Source organism: Schistocerca piceifrons, unplaced genomic scaffold, assembly GCF_021461385.2.
Source record: "Schistocerca piceifrons isolate TAMUIC-IGC-003096 unplaced genomic scaffold, iqSchPice1.1 HiC_scaffold_1880, whole genome shotgun sequence".
NCBI lineage: Eukaryota > Metazoa > Arthropoda > Insecta > Orthoptera > Acrididae > Schistocerca > Schistocerca piceifrons.
In genome coordinates, this window is record NW_025727768.1 from 341,374 (window position 1) to 362,214 (window position 20,841).

Consider the following 20,841-nt stretch of genomic DNA (forward strand, 5'->3'; position numbering starts at 1 on the left):
GAACATGTCAGATAAACACATTACAAAAATGTAATTAGAAAAACTTGAGTTCTATTAATTTTAATGATCCTCAGGCAATAAACAGTAAAGTTATGTACATGAATTCAATTTAAACTTCTAATATTTGCAGGTTTAATACTTACATCTGCTTTCATTAAATCCATCATTCAGACATTTGCTAGTTTGTTGGCCATTACAACCAAGTACTGTCAAAAATTAAAATAAAATATTCATTTCAGTGATCTACAGTTAAGAACAGTCAGATTATGTACAAGATTTAAAATTAAACTTCCACTATTTACAGACTTAAGACTTACGTCTGCTTTCCATACATCCATCATTCACACAGTAGGTAGTAACTTAGCTATTACAAACAAGTATTGTCAAAAATTAAAGTATAATAAATTTTCATTAAAATGGTCTACTGCACTTGTTGAGAAACTCACAGATGGAAAAGGAGGAGTTGGCCACCAAAAATTCTTTTAAATTATGTTTACATTGTGCCTTGTCTGAAACTAAACTCCTTATGGTTGCTGGTAAGTTACTCAAAATATGCGTTGCTGAATACTGGACTGCTTTCTGGGCAAGAGTAAGTGATTTTAAACCTTTATGTATATTGTTCTTATACCTAGTATTTATGCTGTGAACTGAGCAGTTGGTTGGAAAAAGTGATGTATTATTTACAACAAACTTCATTAAGGAATAAATATACTGAGAAGCTGTGGTTAATATGCCCAATTCTTTGAATAGCTTTCGACATGATGCTCTTGTATTTACACAACTAATTACTCTTATTACACACTCCTGTACTCCAAAAATTTTTTTCTGTTTGTGGAGATACCCCAAAATATGATACCATATGATATAATGGAGTGAAAATAAGCAAAATATGCCCGTATTTTTATATTGATATCTCCTATGTCTGACATCATTCGCATTGCAAACACAGACTTGTTTAGGCACTTTAGCAGTTTGTTAGTATGTTGCTCCCAATTGAATTTATTATCAAGTTGTAATCCCAAGAATTTTACACTCTCAACTTCTATTTCCATGTTGTCATATTTTATACACACACCAGAAGGAAATCTCTTGGAAGTTCTTAACTGCATATAGGGGGTCTTTTCAAAGCTTAATGACAGTGAATTGGCTATGAACCACTTATTAATGTCAGTAAAAATTTGATTAGCTGCCCTTTCTAAATTTATATTTGATTAACTATTTATTGCAATGTTTGTATCATCTGCAAATAAGACCAACTTGGCATCTGGTAATGTAACAGATGACAGGTCATTGATATACACAAGAAACGGTAGTGGACCTAGTATGGAATCTTTGAGACCACCACATGTAATTTCTTCCCAGTCAGATGTCTGATTGCCTACTGCTGAAGTGTTACGTAATGACACCCTTTGTTTTCTATTGGTAAGATATGATTGAAACCACTTTGCAGCACTACCAGTGACGCCATACTATTTTAATTTACTTAAAAGAATGCTGAGATTCACACAGTCAAACGCCTTTGACAGGTCACAGAATATGCCAGTTGCCTCCAATTTGTTGTCCAATGAACTAAGGACATTTTTGCTGTAAGTGTAAATAGCTTTCTCAATATCAGAACCCTTAAGAAACCCAAACTGTGACTGACAGTGTGTGATTTTCGCTAAGGTGCTTAAGTAGACACTTTAACATAACCTTTTCAAAGTCTTTTGAAAAAGCTGGCAGAAGTGAGATCGGTCAGTAATTTCTTTGTCCACTTTCTTGTGGAGAGGTATAACTTCAGCATATTTAAGCCATTCTGGAATGTTCCTGTGATAAGTGATTGATTACACAAATAACTTGAGATATGACTAAGCTCACATGAATGCACTTATTAACTTTGTTAATACGTTATCATAACCACTAGAATGCTCTGATTTCAAAGACTTTATGATGGATTCTATTTCTTTGGGTGAAGTAAGTGTCAATTCCATTTTACTGAGATTGCTTGTGTGCACTGGTCTCGTATTCCTTTGCATTATTTACTGAACCTGACAACCCCATGCTATCAGTAACAGAGACAAAATACTTGTTTAGATGGTTTGCAACACAACATGCGTATGTTACCAGAGTTTCATTTATTTTTAGGGCTATTTGTTCCTTCTTATTTCTGGTTCTACCTGTCTCTGACTTAACTATATCCCATATTGTTTTTATTTTATTGCTGGATGTATTTATCTTCTTCTCATAATGCAGGTGTTTAGATTTCGGGATAACCTTCAGTATTTTGCAGTAATTTTTGCAATGAGCTATAATGCTAGTGTCAAAGGTGTCCCTACGTATCAGAGTTTGCTTTTTGTCTCACATGATATCTTTATCCCTTGTGTGATCCATGGTTTCTATTAGACTTCTGCTTAATTTGAGTTACCTTCAGGAGAAAACAATTTTCAAATAAGGTGCTAACTTTATTAATGAATGTTTTGTATTTTCCATTTGTGTCTTGGATGCTGTAAAAATCCATCAAATTAATTTCTTTGAGCAATCTCTTAAATTTCTCAGTTTTTGACTGTTTTGTTGGCCTTCTGTACTCAGTTCAGATAGATGTTTTACCCTGACAATTTTCAAAATTAATGTTACATGTAGCATGTCATGGTCAGATAGCCCATTTACTACAGGTTTTGTAATGTGGTTTAGTTGGCTAGAATTGTCTATAAATATATTATCAATGGCAGTCTTAGAACATTTGTATACCCTAGTTGGGAAATTTACAGTAGAAATTAAACTGAATGACAATGTAACTGATTTCAGTAACTGTTCACTGACAATGTTTTTCAGGACACCTATATTAGGATCACCAGCAACCACAAGTTCTTTGCTTTTCAATTTTAGATGAGATAATAAATCTTTAAGACCATTTATAAACAGGTTGAAATTTCATGAAGGTGCTCTGTATATGGCTACTATTATAAAGAACATATTATGAAATTCTATCTCTGTTGCACATGCTTCTAAGTGCTGCTCTAAACAAAATTTATTAACATCAATATTCTTAAATTTAAAACTTTTTAACAAACGTGGTAACTCCTCCTTTCTCCATCTTTTGTCTACAGAAGTAGGAGGCTAACTTAAATTCTGTAAGGTGTAACATATCTATACCAGTGGTCACACAATGTTCAGAGAGGCAGATTATATCAACAAGGCAATAGGCACTTTCCTAAATATGAGTAAAACCTTTGACACTGTGAATCATACCGTTTTTCTGTGTAAGCTATAAGAGTACGGGTTGACAGGACTAGCCTTGGAACTACTTACCTCCTATTTGAAAGACAGGAAACAGTGTGTAAAGCTAACTTATCAAAATGATCAGCTCCTAACAACCAAATCAAACTTCAGGACACTTCACTTCAATGTGGCTAGCCTCGAGGAAGCATACGAGGGCCTTTTCTGGTCCTCGTATATGTAAATAACTTATTTGAACCCCAAAATTGCACAGTTGTAAGCTATGCCGATGCCATATCCTTCATCAGCTGTGGCAGTGATATGCAGTCTGCAGCTAACAGTAGCGAGATCAGTTTCAATACTCTGTCCGCATACCTCACAGCAAACGAGCTTCTTGTAAATAAAGAAGAAACTGTGATAATGAAGTTCATCCTCAGTTATAATGCTGCCGTAACTGATACTGTATTTACATCCCCATTGGGTCTTGCAAATGCAAATTCACATAAATTTTTGGGCATCGTTGTTGATGACCACTTATCATGGGAAGACCATGTAGATAATATTTGCAAGAAAATCAGTAGAAACGTATCTACTGAAACGGGTCTCAGCCTTCTTGGACCACGATACCTTAAGGCAAATATATTTTGGGTTAATTCATCCGCACCTTCAGTATGGTATTGAGATATGGGGTGGGGCATCAGCAGTTCATATAAATAGACTTTTTAGATTACAAAAAAGGAAGTAAGAATGGTAGCCAAGGTAAAGAAGAGAGAGCCTTGTAGAGACATCTTTAGAAAATATAAAATTCTTACGGTGTACTATATGTATATACTGCAGGCAGTCATGTTCGTGAAACAAAATCCCGAATTTAATATGAGAAACAGTGATGTACACAACTATGATACACAGGGAAGGGAAAATTTTCATAGAATTGTGACAAATAAAAAGACAACTGACCACAGCCCACACAGAATGGGAGCAATTTTCTACAATGCACTACCCTGTGAACTCAAGAAAGTAAATCTAAATATGCTAAAGAGTAGACTGAAGCAATTATTAATAGAGAAGTGTTGTTACTCTATAGAGGACCAAGTTGTAGTGCCATCTTGGAAAACAGTGTATATGGACAATGTCTCCGATCTATCAGTGGTATAAAAGAATGTAATTGTACACTGTATTACGTGTACTGTACTATTATAAATATAAGCTAAATTGTGTTACACTATAGAAGAATCTACTTGTCATGCCCTTTTGAAAAATAATGTGTACAGACATGTGTCTGATCCATATGTTGTTATGAAAGAATGTAAATATTTTACTGTATATGTGTAATGTAATCTAAATTTTCCTGACAATGTCCGAAAACTGTTATATGGACAGAAAACAAATAAATAAATAAAAAACTGGGTTTGATGACTAATTCATCAATGCACATAAGTAGTTCATTAATTTTACTTCTAAGCCCTCAAATATTATGATGCACTAAAGGTAGTTGGCATTTCATATTTACCGAGACGAAATCGGGTGGAAATAAAATTTCTGCCAATCGCTGTAAATTTTTAACAGACAGCTGTGTTCACTGATCCAATGTGCCAGGATTATGCTGTTTGATTTCTTTATCAAACAGAAGGTTTGTTTCAATCTTAACTCCTCCAGTGTCAGTTCCTGTACCAACCTGTCTTTACGAGGCTCCTTTAGGAGATGGGGGTCATATTTGTCTGCAGCTGCCAATAGTTGTACCACAGACACGTAACGGACAAGGTGGTTCACAGCGGTGGTCTCTATGTCCAGTATGTGGACACAGTCACTGGCAGTTTCTGCTGTGTCATGCCACACCAGCACAGCTGTGACAACAGGGTTTATGGCAGCCAGTATTACACCGTGTGGCTCTATTTTACCACCTCCGGTACACAGCATTAACATCGGCACGTGTGCCCCACGCGAGGAGCTCCGACACCGCACCGATCGAGTTCCCTTTCCTCTCTGCCACACTCAGGCACCTGAAATTACAAGGGGAAAAAGAAAAAAAAACACATTAAAAGCTGCCCAATTTCCGATACAGTCACTTCACACTACTCGGTACAGCCACCGACTATTTACGATGATTACACTTCAATTTTACACGTATGATATTCTTCATACAAGTAAAATTAAAGTCACAAAGCAAATTACACAGGTCCTGATGATTCTGGAGCTAGATGACAATCCACTGTAAAGACCACTGTCACCACAAATCTAAAAATCCTCCAGTTTTACAAGAAAGGTAAATGTACATACCATATTCAACATGTATAATTCTCCGGCTTAAGGCACAAGCCGTTCAGAACGTTATTAAACAAGAAATGGAAACAGCAAAGCTAATAAAACTGACACAAAGACAATAGCTCGGCCAAAAACAGTGAAAATTCAAATGACTGGCCAAAAAAGACACGATTACTTCAACATGGTGGCAAGCAATGGACCCAGTAATAAACTGACAATTGCAGATGTGTTGATGCATTAGTTTTACTTTTAACACAGGGTATGCACTGTCAACAGTTCATCTCAAAATGACATTGAGCAACTAAAGTATTGCAATTCTGACAGTCGTAATGGGGTTCGTAGCAGATTTAAAATGTTGTGGAGGTTGCTAGGACTAATGTTAAGGTGTGTCCAGTATGACTGTAGGCATAACTAACAGGCCATAGTATCATGTAATGACAGCCACTTGTAAGTCTTTTGAAAAGATTGTTTGAGAACGGCTTGCGATAGAACACACACTCGTTCACCGAGCAGAAACTTAACTGTCTGGCTCTTGTACAGCATTCTTCACACCCATTCGTAATGGGTCGACACGGAAAATAAATGTTACATTAACAACTTATCGTATTTCATGTAAATCAATATGTCAAGAAATTAAGAATCAGAAACAGGGTCCCAAACATTCCTTGTGAGCTAAGCAAGTCCATTTTATGGTAACAGCATTGCAGGTCTACACTGATCTTGATTCTGCACAAACTTACCAAGCACTTTGGTACAGGCTGTTCCAAACTTAGATACATCTCTGTTCCCATCACATTTACTCCGTAATGCTGTTTGTTACCACTGACAGTAAGTTTCTGCTTAACGATGACAGTCGAAATCACAGTGCAAGACAATTTCCACAGAGGCTGTGCCTGTTTCTAACGTTCACAGTGCAGAAAGACCTCAGACACACTCCCATCACACGTAAAGCAAGCAATCTGGAATACCTCCCGGTTCAGACGAACACCAGATACGTGCCTCGTCACTCTTCACACAAATTACCCAAATATCTAGAGTCAGGGACTGGAAAGTTGTGTTAGCTACACGGCAAGTAGCAATGTTCACTGTAAACCTTCTCAACCAATAACAACATATTGTGGAAAGGACTGTTTAATGATACAGGTACATACTTCAAGGAATACCATTGTAATGAAGTAAATACTAAGCTGCCAACAGCACACGAATGGCTGCTATTTAACGGAAGTGAGCAGACAGCAGTAGCAGCTTTCTGTCCAGTTCACTCATTCATATTTAGTCGGCATACTGCGAACAGTGAGTGTTACCTGCCAGGATAGCCGAGAGCGCTAACTCGCCGCTTCCTCGGCTCGGCCGGCCCCGGATCGAATCCGCCCGGCAGATTAACGACGACTGCCCATGTGCCGGCCAGCCCAGATGTGGTTTTTAGGCGGGTTGCCACATCCTCCTAGATGAATACCGGGCCGGTCCCCACGTCCCCCCTCAGTTACACGACTCGCAGACATTTGAAACGCATTCACACTATTTCACGATTTACACTAGAAGCAGACAGCCGGGATCCACTAATTCCATCCCGGGCGGTACGGGGTGGCGGTAGGGGGCATCCGGCCACCCCTTAACCGTGCCAAATCCGTACTTAACCCTGCCGACCGGTAGAGAAAGAAAGAAGAAAGACTGCGAACAGTGAGTGTTATTAATGCAGTACACACTCAACTTTCTATGATTTGCTTGTCTCATTACTGTATACAATGGGAATTGACAGACTTTGAATGTGGAGGGGTAGTCAGATCTAGAGAGCCTGTCTGTATAGGGAGAGAGTGGCCAACCGGACGATACGGCAGCCATTTTTCTGCCAAACTGTAAGCGGGACTTTTGAATGGCCAGTAGTGGAGTACACACTCACCGAATCAAAAGCACAAGACAAAGACAATATGGCAAAGTCATTCGTTAAATGCCTTTTTTTACAGCTATAACATACTCATAGTAGCCAACTACGTACAGCACAGGAAAATGTGATACAGTGGTTGTAAAAATTATTCGTTATTTGCATTTATCTCCTTTAAAATTCGTTTACTAGACATATTGCAATGAAAGTAACGTAAATAAAAAAAATATAGTGTATAGCATTTGTTTTGTATTGGAACTGCACAACGCTAACTATTTAATTTACCTGTATTACGGGAGATGAATGAAAGTCGTAAGCAGTTGTTTACTTGTGACATGCAAAAAGTGTGAGTCGTATTAGTACTTCTTGTCACGTCTTCAAACTTTTTGCATGTCACAAGTGAACAACTGGAATACCTCTCTTAGATAACAAACGAAAAAGATTACAAAAATCAGGTAATGTTAAATGTAGGCTACTGTAATAACGACCAAATATAATATAACAAGAAAACTACCGTATCCCTTCTACCCCACAGTAAGTAGGCCTATTAAAAATTGTCTTCAAGAGTACCTACAATTATTTATCACGAATAATGTTTCAGCAACCACGATTACTGTGGAAAACGTGCTTACAACTTGCCTGCATCAAAAGGTCAGGCAATAATACTGAATCCAAAATATAGCCTAGTGTTCCGATTCGGAACGAAATAAAGTTTGACGCTATAAAGTCTAATGAGCACGGCACAACAATTACAGGAACTTTCCGTTTCCAGCAAGGACTGTCAGATATTGGCTTCAGAAAAGCTTGTGATGCTACCAGTATGCACGCAAATGCTAATTACGTACTCACGAGTTCCTCTGCTGACAGCGTGACATTGCCTGCAGCACTTCTGCTGGGCTCGTGTCCGTATCGGTTGGACCCTAGACTGGTGGACTAGCCTGGTCAGACAGGTCCAGCTTTCTGTTGGTAAAAGCTGACTGTAGGGTTCGAATGTGGCACACACCCCACGAAGCCGTGGACCCGAGCAACCCGGTGGTGGCTGCATAGTGGTGTGGGCTGTATTTTCATAAGATGGAAACCGATCATTAAAAATACTTACGTTTGGCTACTTAGATCATTGCAGCCATTTGTGGACTTCAGAGTTGCCGCAAGTGAAATTCCCTGATATTTCCGCGACTTCCACACAAGTTTTAGCATTTACCCCTGACAAATTCTGAGATCTCAGTGGTAAGTAAAGACCTAAGTTGACAAAAAGTTTAAGGACTTCTGTATTTCTCCTGCAAAAATCTTAAGTACTAACACAAAAATCTTTTGTAATGAACTACTTTTAGATGCAGAAAGCAAGCCAAATGGTATGTGTGTTTCATTAAGACCACTTATTTTATTTCAATAACATGAAATACATTTGGTGAGAAAAATAGGCATTTCCTTGGAATTGCAAGATAGATTTAAAATACCTTCACTGATTTCAGAAAGAACCTCACGTGTCAAGTGTATAACATGGGGAAGAGTTGTGTAAACCAACAATTGTCAGTCATTACACACTGTTATGTCTATTATTTTACAGGGATTGTGTGATTTTTTCGAGAAATAAATGAGTAAATAGCATACAAACTTCCAGTCACTGCCACATTTTCTTTTTCTTACCATCCATATTTTCTAATATTTAAACTACTTTTGAGGTGCCAAAATGTACTCTAATAAATAAAATATCTACGAAACACTGCACTGTACAATGCACTCGGGGTGAGAGCGCCTCAATTCCCGAACTCCACCGCCCGCGGCCTCCGGCCTGCCGAGGAGCACCGCAGTTCTAGGTCCACGGATGAACCACGAAAATCCACCACATTATGCCACACACGAACAGACCCAGCCTGTGCGTAGATCGGCGAGACCAGATCCGACAGCCAGGGCTCGCACATTACGGGGAAACGGTGGGCTTCAGAGCGGCAGCCCCGATCCGTTAGAGATACCCGCCGAAACGGCCTGCAGTTTTGGCCCGTTGTCAAAGTCCACTCGTGTGGCCAACTATTCACACGTCACAGACACCGTGTCGAAGTGAGACTGCAGTGATCAACCCGTGCAGCAGAACTTGCACAAATACTCAGAATCAGTACTAATGAGGATAGGGGGAACTCACCGTACAGACGATTGCCGAGCTGCAGAGAGGCCACTAGAAAAGACAACCGCACTCTCTCAACTAAATTTCTGACCGTATACTTTGTCAGAAACGAGAGCGTGCACACATCCAGGCAACTCGTGCACGCACGACCGCCGTCTCTGGCCGCCGCGTCGACAATCTCAGAATCGGATCCAAACGAAGCACTCCTCACGCTTCCCTGCCTCTCGTCAGCAGCTGCTAGGCTACTGGCAAGAAGGGGTGCAAGCACTGACTGCAAACCAAGGGGAGTGGTAAGAAGGGGAGAAGCCGTACGAACTAGGGAGAAGGGAAGTGGCACCCAGCCAGTGACAATGCTTGATATCTCAGTAAACAAATCATTTCATCTACTGAGACAAAAACTAAATTTTCCACTGTTTTTTTTTCAGATTTAACTCATTTTCCTGACATTTGAAATTCTCTGATTTCCAGAACTTGTGGTAACCCTGTTGACAGTCCCAAACAATGGTGGAATTTTTATGGATGACTATGCATCACGTCATCAGGCTACAATTGTTATGGACAATCCGAGGAAATAATTTGACCATTCAAACTGTCCAGTAGGAATCCCATCAGAGATTTATGGAATCTAATCGAGAGGTCAGTTCGTGCACAATCCAGCAACAAAAACACTTTCACAATAATGGACAGCAATAGAGGCAGCACGGTTCAATATTTCCACAGGGGACTTTGAACAACTTGTCGAGACAACGCCACTTCGAGTTGCTGCAACTGTGCTCGGCAAAAGGTCCGACACGATATTAGGAGGTCTCCCACGACCGGCCTCCGTATATGCTTTCACTATTGTTACATCTCCCAAAGTTTTCCATCTTGGTAAATTATTCAAACCACACATGCATGAATTCCATTTATAATACAATTTGCATTACAAATAAACTGCACAATACAAGTAAATTATATTAGATATAAGACAAGTCCCTGTAGAATATTTTGATTCCTGTCAAACACACACAGCTCAACAACGAACTATACAACATACTTGAGATGTCTACAAAGCTCTACGCCTAACTGGTACTGGAGAGGAGAATACTGTATCTCACCTCACACAAACTAGTCGGTAGTAAAACTTAACATCCGGTCTGTCAATCTTGAATAACAACTCAGAATGGAATGAAATTTTAACAGTTACAGGTAACTTAATTGTATCAGATTCGACTGATATATCCCGAATATTATAAAAGGAGCACAACCAACATGTTTAAGAGAGCCATATTCTCAACCAGCAAGCACATAAATTGTTCTAACAAAGTGAACATAAAGTCAATAAAATGTCCTCTTGTACCTAGGACCCAGTAAAACCTCTCAATACTCGCGTAACCAAAGTGATGCGGTGTACTACAGTAGACTGTGACAAATTGTATTTGTATAGACCAGTAGCAAACAGGGAGATGTGAAGAAACATTGCCTGCAGAAAGTGGGAATGACCTCCACAGATAGACAGCAGCCTGCGCCAGAGACTACCTGGTTTGTGTTTGCAGTACACAGTGGATAAATGAACATAGGGGGTACTGAATTTAATTCACGAAAGGAAAAACACAGAAATAAAGCATATGAAAGGGGCAAAAAAAGACAGAAAATGCCAAACAACTAAGAAGGAATGGCTAGAGGACAGATGCAACTGTGCAGAAACATGCTTGTCTAGGGAAATGATAAATTACACCTACAGAAATCTTAAAGACCCTAAAATTGAGAAAAGAGAAGCATCTGTATAAATATTAAGAGCTCAGACGGCAAACCATTACCGGTCAAAGAGGGGAAGACTGGTCAGTGCAGGGCATATATACACAGTTTATGTCAGGAGACAAAACTACAAGATAATACTGTTAACCCAAAAGAGGAAGTAGGTAAGCATGAAGGAGGAACCTTGATACTTCAAGAATTTCACAGAGCACTGGAAGACCTAGGCTGAAGTAAGTGCACAGGAGTAGATCACGTCTCCTCTGAATTACTGGCAGCCTTAGTCAAACCAGTAAGAGATAGCAAACTGCAACAAAAATGGTTCAAATGGCTCTCCGCAGTATGGGACTTAATTTCTGAGGTCATCAGTCCCCTAGACTTAGAACTACTTAAAGCTAACTAACCTAAGGATATCGTAAACACCCATGCCCGAGGCAGAATTCGAACCTGCGACCATAGCAGTCGCACAGTTACAGACTGAAGTGCCTAGAACCACTTGGCCACAGAGGCCAGTAGCAAGCTGGAACAATTCCACCTGTTATGACTTCAGCTCCTGAAAATATCTGGATTTTCCCCCCTTTGTGAATTTCTCAAATTTTGTACTTTCTCTAAATAGTATACATGTGGAAGGTGTTCGGATTCTCCAAAACATCAAATCATTTACCTCTTAGATTGATTGTTCAAGATAATATTTTCAATGTGCTTATTCTAATACTGGTCATAGCTTTACTGAGACCTCAGCTAAACACAGACGAAAATTCTAATACATAACATAAGAAAAACAAACTAATGTATTCCTGGGTACAGTGATAACATTAGGTTTAAGGACTAGCAGTTCAACTTCTAAGTAGGCCTAACGTTTCCCATATTCTGTTAGACTCATTAATTTACAAGATATTCAATATCAGAAATAGCTGCATCTTCACTTGCAGACATTGCCTTGGGGGCTTATAAAACTCCAACCTCTGTCTTCATTTCTTTAGGCCAGAATTTTATGTACTAGTTCACATACTTCATTAATAGATACATTAAGATCCCTAAATTGCCATATTTTTCATAATTTAAACTGCTGTCAGTTGTTATAGCCCATTGTTTTCTTCAATCCAAAGATTGGTTTGATGCAGCTCTCCATGCTACTCTATCCTGCGCAAGCCTCTCCATCTCCGAGTAATTACTACAACCTACATTATTCTCAATCTGCTTAATGTATTTCTCACTGTCTCCCTCCACAATTTTTACCCTCCATGCTTCCCTTCAGTAGTAAATTGGTGATCCCTTGATGCCTCAGAATGTTCATACCAACTTATCCCTTCTTCTAGTCAATTTGTGCCACAAATTCCTCTTCTCCCCAATTCTATTCAGTACCTCCTCATTAGTTATGTGATCTACCCATCTAATCTTCAACATTCTTCTGTAGCATAACATTTCGAAAGCTTCTTTCTCTTCTTGTCTATACTGTTTATCGTCCATGTTTCACATCCATACACGGCTACACTCCATACAAATACTTTCAGAGAGCACTTCCTGACAAATCTAAACTCGTTAACAAATTTTGATTTTTTTGTCCTCAAATGGGCAGAAATGGAGCACTAAGCAACAAAAATAACTGCTACTAGTTCCTCTGCTATCAGCAGATTTTCATAATCATTAGATATTTAATGTAATTGTGTCAAACAACAATATGCGTACACACATAGTAGCATGTATAAAAAAAATTATGCATCAGTAGGCAACACGAACAACATTGCAACTTTCACACATTCACCCCATAACACTGTTTACAGTGCCTGGGTTGTTGACAGTAAAGCCGGATTCACATGCAACACAAGTATTGAGACAGCTAGTGGCATACTGCAGTTGCAAGTGAAAACTGCCACTTTCTGTGGTGTAACTTTTCTTGTGCCACAAAAGTTCAACTTGGTTGTATATTGTTACCCCAACTTCCTTCTACCACTGCTCCCTGGTGGCTGTACTTCGAAACACAAGCTTTGTCACAGTTTGCATGGAGCAATTATGAAGTACTTCATTTGACTTCAATGTGTTCCCATTTTATTACTGAAAAAAAAAAAAAAAAAAAAAGTTAGAGAACAGTGGCCAGTAGGTTCTGGAACGAGAACAGTAGGACAGAACTGGGCACGTGCATAGAGGGGACAGGGGGGAGGGATCTGCAATATCTGCAAACCAATAACGTAGGCCTATCCCACAATCTTCAAAGATGTTGGGTGGATAAATAAAGTTAATTTGTAGCCAAAAAAGTGAGTCATATAAACTGAGACCAGCCACTGGATAAGTTGTGGATTATTTGTGTGAAATAGCTGCTGTTAAACTAAAGATTGATTATTTTAAATGCTCACATCAACAAATGAAATGAGATCCTAAACTCTTGGAAGAGTGCCAACGTCTGCAGATGATACTTACATACCAGCTGTTCATTATGTTGCCACAGCAGACAGAATTCTAATTTTCGAGCATTATTCCTTTTATAAAAAAAGTGTTTGGGGTTCCTGACTTATTTCTGGATCTAACATTTGGGTTTGTGTTCCATGTATTTACCATAAATTGTCACAACTATAATGTCATAACATGCACTGTAAGTTTAATATCGATCCATATGATTTCAGTTTGCAACAGTAATATTTTGAATCAAGTTTACACATTCAAAGCATCAATGCGAGAAGTACACTAAGAAGGATCACAAATTTCTTGCAAAAATAATAAAATACAATTATTTGTATCCACCAGAACTAGACAATAAGTTACTTCAGGACAATTTCAAAATTTATAAAAAAAATTGGTAAGAATCTGCAAAGCCAAGAATATGCACAACTGGCAATTTAAATTTATTTCTGGAGAAGAATACTAAGGCATGTGATAAATCACTGCCAATCTATAAATAACCAACAAACACCATTCTGTACATATAATACAAAGACAAACCTAGAAATAGCATGAAGCCTAGAGAAGGTGCCAGATAGGTGTGGAAATGTCTTGTCATAGAAAAACATTGTTTTTCACAGAAAACAGATCAGTAAAAGAACCATTTATTCTGCTAAAGCTGTCAACAAATTTGAAGAAAAAATATATTTTTGCACTGCTGATCACATTCAACTGTTTACTCATCCTCAAAGGACACTAACATGTGTTCATATATTTAGTATTACACGGTCTTACAAAGCACCATAAAAACAAATCAGAAATCACAAAATACTGAAAGCATCAATTTTATAAACCACACTAAAAAACCATTCAGCCTGACGTGGACATTCTGATTTCTAGATTCACACTGAAGAACAGTTCATTTTACCTGATTAATAAAAGCCGAATATCTTTAGCTAACAGACAATTAACTTTAATGTTCTGCAAAATAATTAATGTTTGATTTGCAAATAAGGTGGAAATAAAACGAAACCAGAAAACAAACTAGTAGTCAAGCACAATTACCCCAGTCACAGAAGACCATTGTTTTCATATGAAGTGAAGCTCTACAGAAAATAAAAACAGAAAACAGCAACATCACAAAATCAAGATAGGCCCGAGCTCACTTGCTCACTCAACTCAGCAGACAAACTGCATTTCTACATCTGTTAACTCTTAACTAGGCACGTACATACAAACGAGAATTGCACTGTACAAAATGTATGTGCCACAGCCAGTCTTTCTCTTAGGCCTCGATGTATGTAAATTACATTACTGGCCAGTAGCAGCCTTACGTCTTTTCAGATGTACGATATTGGTGAAGTGCTTGTTACATTTAAACATTTGTTTGGTGTTAGCTGACACAGGACATGGGATGTTAGGATAGACTAGCACGGAGAGTTGCATCAAACCAGTCTATGGATCTGAAGACATACATCTCGCTCCAGCAGTTAATGCAGCACATTTTACATCACAGACTGCCATAGTTATGGGATAACACTTGCTGAACTGACACACATCACATATTCGACTATAATTCTCGAATCGAGAACTTCACAACATATCTGCTACACTTTGGCACAATCACCATAAATCCAACCCCCGTTCCCTATCTCCAATAGCACAATTTACTACAATCACCAAAAATTTAAATCGTCTAAAAAGCAGATGTAATGGTGGACAAGGAATGTTATACCATATCCTGCACTACAGCGCATTTAAAATTAGTTGCAGCTTGACGTTTGGCTGACCAGAGGGGGACACGACGCCGTTTTCCAGGTAACACCAATGGCGAGGCGGTTTTCCCTGCCGTGCCGGCAGCAGTCCGGCTGGTAAAGTGCCCCGGTTGCCAAAGCACAAGTAAAAATATTGAACGGCATCACACAGTATATTCAGCAGTGTCAGCTCTTATTAAGTCTTATTTTATGGCACTGAAATGTTGTGTAGTCCTGTATTCTGAAGAAGTGTTTTGTATTTAAATTATAATAAATAGACACCCTAGCTGCAAAGAGGCGTTGATATATTTCATTGGGGACACGTTGAAAAATGTGTGCCCCGACCGGGACTCGAACCCGGTATCTTCTGCTTACATGGCAGACGCTCTATCCACCAGAGCCACTGAGGGCACAGAGGATAGTGCACCTGCAAGGACTAATCCCTTGCACGCTCCTCAGGAGACCCACTTTCCCAACATGTCCACACGAATGCAGTGGTGTGGACATGTTGGGAACGTGAGTCACTGTTCACCGGTCAGGAAACACTGTGCTGCAAAACATTCCTCGGAATGACAACAGTAATGGGCAGAATGCCATACCACACTGCTGTTATGCATAAATCTCCAATAATGCAGTGGAGGGAAGGGATGTTTTGCTCTGTGTACAAAGAAATGTTGCCCGAGATAAAGTTGAACATAACATATATAAAGCAAAGTTAATGGAACTCTTAGTGCAGTATAAGTCAAAACATCACACTACCAGGTCGACGAACTGGCTAAACGTGAAGGGCGTAGTTTAATCGGGCACCCTCCGTATCGTGCCCGTGTAAATCCGACAGAGTATATGGGCCTAAGTGAAAAGTACACTGGCAAAAAGCAACAGGAAGTGTACGCTCACTGACATTGAAATGCTGACAAAAGAAGCCACTGCAAATGTTACACAACAGGACTGGTCTTGAGATGTCAGCCATACCAAGGAGGTAGTTGAGGGAACACTGATTCATGAAGGACTGTGGCAAGCTTTGAGGAATACGTAACTTCTCTTGTTGCCCTGTTAAAATCTGCTTCTTTTGTCAAAACATACCAGAGTGTATAAATATTCATGTCACTAACTTTCTAATGCATTTGAAATTGTGACAGAATCCTGAGGTAGTGAATTATTAAACTAACAACTGAGTGCAAGTCAGGTCAATAGTTAATGAAACAGCCCATCCTCAGTATAAAAATAAACAGTAACCTCTTCAGCTATACTGTTGCAAAAACCACAGCAGTTCTTGTTTCACCAGCTATCAATGGCCCTAAGTAATTACATTACATCACTGAAAAATCTGTAGTTGCTTTAATATCGTGGTAGATATGGATGTTTTGCATATTAATCATATGGCAAAACACTCATCTTTGCGTGCTGTCATTTGCCAAAATCTTGTTCGATATATCAAACTATTTATGAGATATGAGGAATTTGTGAATATTTCATTCTACTTTTTTCCACCGACACCCGAGTTCGTGACTGAGTACTTTACATGCATTGCATTTCCAGACAGCTTTCCTTCAAAATTTAAGAATTAATTCAATATATTGTCTACATTTAATACGTAGCAACACGCAACCTAACACACACACAAAAAACAATTTCATTGCGGCACCTATTTTTCGCTGCAAACTAAGGATTTCTCTCTGGAGTTTACCTACTATGGGTATATCACAATAATTATGCCACCAACAAAATGATAGGGGGTTCACCATGAAGCCGATGAATTAAACTACAAGATATGCGAGAATCAGTTTTTTGTTACACAATAGTTTCTTTAAAGTAATTTTAGAAAAATCGCAGATCCATCGGTTTGCTGTTCACACAAGTGAAGCGAGTCTTGCCAGGTTCCACACTGAGAAGGCCTGACAATATACTGTCGTCACCTGCCGATGCGCCCCGCACATGCTGGCAAATGCGCCTCCCTCCTCCACTCACTCTGTCCTGAACTGTCAAAAGCCGCAACTCATTTTAAACGCACTATAACTCTTCCCCAGATAACAACAAACTGACTGCAGACAAACAGCCTCATACCAGCAACACAATGCTAGCAGCTGGTATCACCTGCAATCTGTCAATGTCTCAGCTCCAACAAATGAGCCATTTACCAACCAATTTCAATAAGTATTTCTACCAACACCATTACATCGAGGTCTACAGTGACCAATAGGGACAATGGCAGTTGATCTATGGATATCAAACAATGACAAAAGGGTGAAATTTACTAATCTTATTCTGAGACACAGATCCTGCTAACTAAATATCTGCTATATTAGGGAATACATTTTTGATTAATTCCAAATGTTTTACATATGTGTCCTCAATTCTTGTTACATTACAATTCCTGCTCAACTTCAAGTAGGACCTACTTACATTTGCACTTTCCAATCTGTTACCTCATATGTTACTATATCAGTAGCAAAACATAGCAGGGACATTTGGTTCCCACAAGAGTTGTGAATCTTAGTACAGTGAGATTATATCAGGCGAAAAGGGATGTGAGTAGACTGTGGCCTAACTGTAGAATATGTACCATTTTTATACTACCTAAATAACTACGAATTTCAACAAAGTTCTCACTACAAGTAACCATTCTGAAACAAAACCTAGCACACATGGGACATTACCACATCCGCCTCCTGCCCCCCCCCCCCTCCCCTCAATCCAGCAACACCGCACCCAGAAATATTCGTGGTAGTAATAATACTAGTAGTAACAGACTAATCTGTAGTCTAGCCAAATGTTTTTGTTCGTGCCATATTTAACACATTTTTCGTTACAAAAGAGTAAATTGCAAATTCAGGAAACCCATATTAAACACTGGATATGGCTTGATGAATATTTTTATGCATAACACGGGTCGACAGAAGCGTCCGATCCCACGCGTCGGCTTTGACCCGTGACGTAAGGGTGTTGTGTGTGACGTCATGACGGCGCGGAGTTTGGTTTGAGTGTGGCTGTCTCCAGTTCTGTTTTATCTTATTTTATTTACTTTTCTGATCTGTTCGTTCTATCCCGTGAGATTTTTTTTTTAAGACAAAAAACACTAATCAGCTACTGAAGCATCTTTATCTTCTAAGGGTTGCAGGGGTTACGACCCCTGGGGAGGTGGGTGGGTATTCATGCATGGCTCTCTTCACTTACACGTTGTAGATACGCAAGGCGTCTAAATTTGTTTATATTTAGTTTGCCCCCCACCCAAAACACTCCATTTCCCGCGCTTGTCCCGTTAGCGTCATTAGGCTGCTTGTGGAAAGTGTGTGTGTTTGTTTTTGTTTCCACCATATTTGTGACGTCATGGGTCAAAGCAAACGGGCGGGATCGGACGCTTCCGTTACATAACATTTACTATTATTGTCTGTCTTATGAAACCCAAACTATTTATGAAAGCAATGCCTTACTGTAAACGCATTACAGGTAACTTCATTCTGTACATGAATAAATGAATTCTTAATCTTTACGAAAATCCGCCTAGTTCACATATTCAACCTCATTTCCGCTTAAGCGAAATTGAAGACCACATGCTGTTCGAAACCACTTGGCTGTAAAATTAATGATACCGATTACAAGTTCGCAAGGAAGGCCAACAAAATAACTATTGTTACCTACAAAAAAAATTGCATCAATATTACCTTTTCCGTATCCTACTATCAGGACGCACAACTTCCTTGAGCTGACATACATCACATCATCTATAGTAACTATTACGAGCGACAAAGCGCAAACACACTGTCTGGTTAACGTACCATAATCTTGCAGCGGACGAATCTATAATGTATTTCATGCAGAATGCTAAAGTAAGTTCTCGCATCAGAGAAAAATCCTTTGTAGTACGACTACAAAAATTAGGACTCAACTGTTTCAATGACTGACGAACTCAACCACCAGACAAATGAACGGCAAACAGTAACTAATTTTCGGCTAGTCAAACCGAGTCCCAGAATACAAATGAACACCGATGACTACGAAATGACAGCAGTGCCTGCAGCACCGCGAATTGCTTCAACTTCTTTCCGGTATGGTCGAACTTATAGGTACGTCTTTGGTTCTTTGTTGCGGTCTAACTCTTAGTTTTTATTGGAATTTGCGCAGCTGAATAAGTATTAAGGAGAAAAAAAGGACATTTTACTAATAACTATATTTGCACATTCAAACAAACAAAATTTACAGCGAACACAACAGAATAATTAGCGCACACAAGGAGTGTTAGACAAAGACAAAGAGGTCTATTTTACACAGTGCACTTTGCGCCGTAACACACGAAATATATTGTTCACACAATTCAAACACTCCTCCTTGAACTTATATTTTGTGTGTTGCTTCCACAAGATAAACCAAATAGTCCCACAATCTTCTCAAACTTCTCCCTTTCCAAGGGTTTGGTCAGAAGGTCAGCTAACATGTCTTCTGTGCACAGATAGTCCACGGCAATGTTCTGTCGCTCTATGTGGTCCCGAATGAAATGGTGCCGTATATCAATATGCTTTGTCCTAGCACTAGTAACATCATTTTTAGCTAGGTTTATGGCTCCCTTATTGTCACAGAAGATGGTTGTAGGTTCCTCAATTAAATTGGGTTCTATTTCACTTATTAATATTCGTAGCTGTAATGCTTCCTGTGTGGTGTAGGATAGTGCCATATACTCGGCCTCTACGGTGCTCAATGCAACAGTTTTTTGCTTTTGGCACGACCATGATGTGAGGCCCCCCATTAATTTAAAACAGCAGCCAGGGGTGGAGTATCTGTCTCCCAATTCACTCCCCCAGTCCGCATCGCTATATGCCTCTAGTTTTGCATTATCATCTCTATGGTATTTTAACTCATAGTTTGAGGTTCCTCTTAGGTATCGGAATATCCTCTTTACATCTTTCCAGTGCTTTTCCTTTGGGTCTCTGCAATATCTGCTCACTGCATTGGTGGCAAAAGCAATGTCGGGTCGTGACGTTTGAGACAAATATAACAGACTCCCTACTGCTTCTAAATAAGGAACATTCTTGTCACATTCCACATCAGTCTCATTTACACTTAACTTCATTCCTGCTTCCATTGGAGTACTTATGGGTTTGCAAGCACTCATGCCAAATTTCTTTAATATTTTTTCCGTGTATGATGATTGACTTATGCTCAATTCTTGTCTTTCTTCAACCTTAGTAATCTGCATACCTAAATAACGTTTGACTTCTCCCAAATCATGCACCTTAAACTTGGTTTGCAGCTGTTTCTTGAAAATTCTCATTTGGCCTTCACTTTCAGTCAAGATAAAGAAATCGTCCACCCATATCGCCATTATTATTATTTCTTCTTTTCTCCCTTTACTCCCTTTATAGTAAATGCTGGGATCTGCCTTGGATTGCTTCATATTCATATTTATTAGAGTTTCATGTAGACATCGATTCCAGCAACGTCCACTTTAAGTCCATAAATACTTTTTCTCAAACGCCAAATCTTTTTACTTTCTGACCTGGTTTTATGGCTTCCCTTGGTGG

At 39.1% G+C, this 20,841-nt stretch overlaps 1 long non-coding RNA gene across 1 annotated transcript in view; it reads right to left on the minus strand.

Moving 5' to 3' along the window:
* LOC124741173 overlaps nucleotides 1-19,255 on the minus strand; it is a 168,664-nt gene extending 149,409 nt beyond the window's left edge. The window contains exons 1-2 of the long non-coding RNA XR_007009922.1: nucleotides 19,102-19,255; nucleotides 4,871-5,195 (exon numbers count right to left, since the gene is read on the minus strand). This is a non-coding gene — a long non-coding RNA (uncharacterized LOC124741173). The remainder of the gene's footprint in view (nucleotides 1-4,870; nucleotides 5,196-19,101) is intronic.
* Between the last annotated feature and the right edge of the window lie 1,586 nt (nucleotides 19,256-20,841).